We start from the raw sequence: 6,284 nt of genomic DNA, 5'->3' as shown, positions 1-6,284 counted from the left end.
GTAAAAGTGCATGTAGCATTATATGACCCCTTTAAGATTTTGTTCAGGTGTGTATTGCTGGCTTAAAATTGGCTGGAAATGAAAAAAGTAGCATTTTAATTTTAAAGTCAGCATGAAACGGAAGTTGCGATTGTCTTTTCTTCTCTACTGTGACGTATATCCAAGTGAAACAGCATCTGAGATGAGAGGGCGGGACTTGATTTCCTCCTTCGGGAATTGATTGGATCATTGGAAGTTGGGGCGTTACTAACAAAATGGAGGCATATCTGAAATGCCTGTTTGCAGTTACTGGTGGGGGATTTCTCGCCACTGGATTCACCGCCGATACTCAAGCATGAATAAGTGTTTTATTTATTAAGGATGAGACTACGATCAACAGCACAAAACATGCCAAAACAGCGCGCGAGAGAGAGAGAGAGAGAGACTGCCTGAATGACTGAGCACGTCCTCCATCAGGTTAAGTCATATTCATGAAACAAATTAGTTTCGTTAGTTAAACGAATTTAATCAACACCTGCCAGCCAATCAGAATCGAGTATTCAGACAGACCATGGCATAATGCAAGGTAATTTTGCTTTGGAACCTTCAGAAAACTTCAACTTGAGTTTTCTCAGAACTGACTTTGCTGACTTTGTCGACTTCAAACGGGTGTAGATCAGAATGTGAAAATAAAAATAACAAATTTTTAAAATTTGCTCATTGTGACATTTGCCAGCACAGGTCACAAATAACCCCACCACTGTATGGCACATGCGTTTCTCGATAACGATTGATCTTAGCGCTTATGAGCGTTTTCTACGAGTAATTTTACGAACGTTCGTTATTGTTTCACGTGCGTTTCCCAAAAATGCACTTAACACAATCGCACGTAGCCGTGCTTTAAGTGCTACTTAGGAGTCGCTATCCGATGGTCAAGTGCTGAAATGTCAATTTATAGAATGGCTTGTATTTGTAGTACACGCTCGTTTATTGAAATGTTAACCTAATGCTGCGTTCCAGACAGCTCCGATAATATAATATAATATAATTTACATTTAGTCATTTAGCAGACACTTTTATCCAAAGCGACTTACAAATGAGGACAATATAGAAGCAATCAAAACCAACAAAAGAGCAACATGGAAGTGCTATGACGAGTCTCGGTTAGCCTAACACAGTACATGTAGCAATTTTATTTTTTTAAAGAAAACGAGTAGATAGAATATCGAAAAAAGTAACCTAGTGTTTTTTTTTTTTTTTTTAATTATTATTTTTTATTTATTTATAAGAAACAAGTAGATAGAATAGAAAAAAAGAAAGCTAGTGTTAGTTTTTCAAGAAAAGCAAGCAATATGCAATTGATAGAGGGTCAAGTGTCTGTGTGTGTTTTTTGTTTGTTTGTTTTTTATAAAAATAAGACAGATAGATAAAATAGAATTAGAATAGAGAGTGCTAGAGTATATAATTTAATATAATATAAGTAAATATAATAAGTATATAAGTGATAAGTATAATATTAATCTACTTTATATATTAATATTGTATAATATATTATATACATATTGTCACGGTGCACACAGCAGGGAGGAACGAGGAACACGGAGACGAGGAGTAACTTCAAAATAATAGTCTTTAATGGTGACATCAGGACAGGGCAGGACAGGGAAAGACAAGGCAAGGTTGACACAGACAGGAACACCGGGGAATAATGAGTAGACCAGACCAAAACTAACTAAACAAGCAGGAACTAAATACACATGACAATCACTGATAATTACTAAACACAGCTGGACAAGACTTAACTAATAATCACACTTAACAAGGACAGGAACAAGACCAAATATGGACACAAGAGGCGGGAACACATGACACACGACAGAGGACTGACAATATAGTACATTAATATTATATTTGTAGATTAATATTATTCTATATAGTATATAATATCTGTAGAGACATTATTTGGTTTTCGTGCATGTCATCAAGCCATTGACAGATTTTTATGAGTTTATCCCTATTTTTCCCAGTCTTTGAAGCATTTCCTACATTACTTCTTTTATTCTTTCTTTCTTGTTGTTGTTGTTGTTGTTGTTGTTGTTGTTCAGTCATTTAATTTAAATGCGTTGTTCTTTTGTTTAGTTTTTTGGTTATCTGCCCTTTTAATTATTTTGCCTAATTTCATTATATATATATATATATATATATATATATATATATATATATATTTATTTTTAAACATTATAAAGTGTGCAATAAAGTACAATCAAAAGCTTTAATTATAATCACATTGCACTTGAATAAAGTTACAGGTGTAATCTGCCGATTGTCCTGCAGGTGACCTCATAATTCTGTCTTCTTACGATGCACGTAGGGCTTTACGATTACTCCAGAGTACTCGTAGATCTACGATGATTTTCAAGTGCTACTTAAGTTACGATGCTTTTGGGAAACGGACCGTAATATTAAGATCAGTCGTACGATCGTTTTTACGAACTTCTTAGGCTTTCGATGCTTTTGGGAAACGCAACCCAGAAAGATTGTTAATTAGTAACAACACTAATTTTATTCAAATGTAATATGTGCACCATGAGCACTGTAATGTAGAATATTGCATCTAATGAAGATGGGAAGGTATTCTTGGTTGTTTTTGCTAGTTAGTTTGGTATGGTGCACTTGCACTGACCCCTTTCAAAGTCAACAAGCCATACCCTCTGAAAGAACTCATCATCAGTCTGGGCCCCTCTCAGCTAGATTTGTGGTCCGGTTGCAGGGCTGTGTGGAGCGGAGGGTACTGTTCATCTGCCAATATGGCACGCGGGCTGAGTGATGGGCGTTCGCCGTTGTCACTAATAATCAGAGCTGTAATGATCTGCAGACAGGAGGCTGCAGGGGCAATGGATTGTGGCAGAGGGTCGGGGGGAGTTGAGGGGTTTTGTAATGATCGGCGTACACAGCCTGAGGTATGTGCACAGGGGTGTGCTTAGTTCATTCCAGAGCAGTTTTCAATCCAGACCATGTTACTGTTGTGATAATGCTGTGCATCCACCTTATTTTACAATGTTGAAGTAAGCTGTTTTCTTTGAAAGTAAAAGACTTGATTCATTAGGCACTATAGTAAAAAATAAAATAAAACAAAATAAATAAAATCTAAGTGCTGAGTGATACAGAAATGTAAATAATATGATATCAAATAACTTTGCATTATAATAAAACATATAAAGACATACAAACATATAAAGTTTTTGTACAGGTAAAATAACTGGAAGCAAATGACAATGGAAACCTCAAACATTCAAATTACAAATAGGCATGGCCACTCTTACATTTTAATTTAAAAAGGTGCCACTCTGGAGCAAATAATTACAGATAATACATTATAATACATATTATTTTTATAAAAATAATATGTATTATAATGTGTATTATCTGTAATTATTTGCTCCAGAGTGGCACCTTTTTTACAGTATGAAACATCATACTGTAACATTCTTGTCAGTTTCATTGAGATGCTGTTGCTTGCTATATGTTTTTTTTAGGCTACAGTATATATATATATATATATATATATATGAAGAGTTCAGATTCAAAAGCCTCTAAGTATGTCTGATGGTTTTCTTTAAAATTAGCATTTCTTTCTGGCTACTACGCCTAGGTTGCTATGTAAGTACTGGTACTTCTGAATGGGTTGAGGCTGGGATTTAGTGCATTTGAAGTGAAAGTACTTGATGAACATATACTAACATATGTGTGGAGAGCGTTCACTCAGAACCGTTATCTAATTTTTGACCAAGATGGCATTTGCATTTTATATAATGTTCCCCAAGAGAAAAATAACATTTATAAACTGAGGGAAAATATTGCACACATTGTTACACATAATAATAATAATAATAATAATAATAATAATAATAATAATAATAACAATAAGTATTATTATTAGTAGTAGCAGTAGTACAGAAAAAATGTTTAAATGGAACTCTTCATTATATATATATATATATATATATATATATATAATGTATATGTGTATGTGTATTATGCATATAGCCTAAAAACGATTGGGAAGAGGATCTTCTACTCGATTACTTCTACTCCATTATATATATATATATATATATATATGTACACACACACACACACACACACACACACACACATATATATATATATATATATATATATATATATATATATATATATATATATATATATATAATGATTCCTTTTCATTAAAAAATACACTCTTTTCAAAAGGTACATGTTTGTACCTAAAGGGTCCACAAAGGTACTGCCCCAGTGACAGCTTTTGTACCTTTATTTCTGAGAGTGTATGTGAAAACAAGTAACTATAAAAAGTGACTGCAATTTTATTTATTTATTTTTTTAAACACTTTCATCTGCGTTCAGGTAATCCTGCAGCATTTTGTCTTATTTCTTAATTATATAATTCACGTACACATTCATCTGCACTGTATTGTGAGAAATATAACCTGTAGTGATCCTGGCCATGGCCATGTGTCTCGCTTTAAATATATGCACAACTTATAATTTATGCCTTTTTCCATCTCCATGCTACATGCATGCGTGATATTCCAGCTCAACATCTGCCTTTCATTCATAACGGCATTGCATTAGCTCTGCGTCATCATTCATCCGAATATAAAACACCCCCATATAATTTATATGTACATCTATTTTAATATGTATATTAGTTCACCAGGGTCTCCATCATCTGCGTGGCACGTGAAATGATGGAGATGCAGACTTTCCTGCAGGGGCCATTATGATAATATCACATCAAATGTACCAGCACATTTACATACTCAGAGACGGACGCCCACCTGGATTATACCTACCGCAGGATCAACATCAAACCACATGTCCAAATTTGGCTGTTTTTTGTCATTTGCAGGGTAATTTCAATTTGAAATTGTATTGTGCCCTGGAGTTAGCATTAGGAAAATACACATTTATTAACGTGAAAAATCTGATACAAGTGCAGCATATCTGTACATTTTTGTTAGTATTTCTTCATTCCCACATTTAGATTTTCTGATTCACTGCCACTGTTTGCCTCTGGCAGAAATGTCCTAATTACACATGGACCCAATACAGCATCTCTTCCCTAAAGATTATATTTATTTCAGCAGAGCAAAATGATGAGTGTGTGTGTGTGTGTGTGTGTGTGTGTGTGAGAAAGAGAGAGAGAGAGGGAGAGCAAAAAAATAAAACAAGAAAAAAAGGGTGGCTACTGCTTTGGTAATTTAAGAGAGTGCTAATGAGTGTCTGCTAACCTTTCTCCACCATCCATCAAACCGTAATGGAGTAGAAGATCCTCTTTCCAATCGTGCTTCATTAAAAACTTTCTATTAAATCTAAATATGACGCCATGTACCGATGAAATTAATAGAGTTTCAAATGCTTATATCATCCCCATGGCCTTAAAATCCTCCCAAAACATTTTAACGGCATTGATTTTATTATTTAAATATGATTTAATAAGACAGGGGTCTCTAAAAGTGCATAGGGACAATAAAAATATGCTGGCAAGATCAATTCACATTGATGTTGGATTCTTGGTAGATTAAATATTACATATGAGCTTATTTAGGCATTTATTTATGTATTTGTTGTTTATTTGTGTCATTTCATGTGGTCATATCAACTCAAAGCCTATAGTGATATTTGTGGGATAAAATATACACAATTTTGTTTTATTAATTCATACAGTTGAGAACAACCATAGGCGGAGCAAGTGTAAGGCCATGGAGACTTGGGGCAAAAATGCCCCTGCACAAACAAATTAAATCTATTACGTATGTTGCTAACAAAGTGAAAATGAATAGACAGTGTTGATTGTGGCATTAAATTAAGATCTGCTCATGTTGCAGGCACCATATTTCATTTTAGGCGCATTTTAACCAATCACAGACAATTCTGTTGAGCTTTGGAATGCAATGGCCAATCAGAGGCGTTCAGATGAGTCATTGCTGAAACTCATCAGAGTGCGCGCGCGTTCTCTGACTGAATGCCGGACTCTTGCAAATTTTCTCATCATAAACAACAAAGCACAGACGTACATACAATGTAAGTAAGAGATTCATACAGCTTCAGTGATTTTTTTTTTTTTTTTTGGAGAGTGCTTAAACTCGCGATAGATCAAAGTTAGTGATAATGTCACTATACAATTTATTCGCTGTTTGAATAACCGTGGAAAGGAAACGTTATATAGCCTAATTATCGATTTCTAATGTTTTTATTAAATTGTTATCACATTAAATAGAAATTCAGTCCCATTAAACATA

This window comes from Onychostoma macrolepis, chromosome 08 (assembly GCF_012432095.1).
Source record: "Onychostoma macrolepis isolate SWU-2019 chromosome 08, ASM1243209v1, whole genome shotgun sequence".
NCBI classification, from domain to species: Eukaryota; Metazoa; Chordata; class Actinopteri; order Cypriniformes; family Cyprinidae; genus Onychostoma; species Onychostoma macrolepis.
This window is presented reverse-complemented; position numbering follows the sequence as displayed.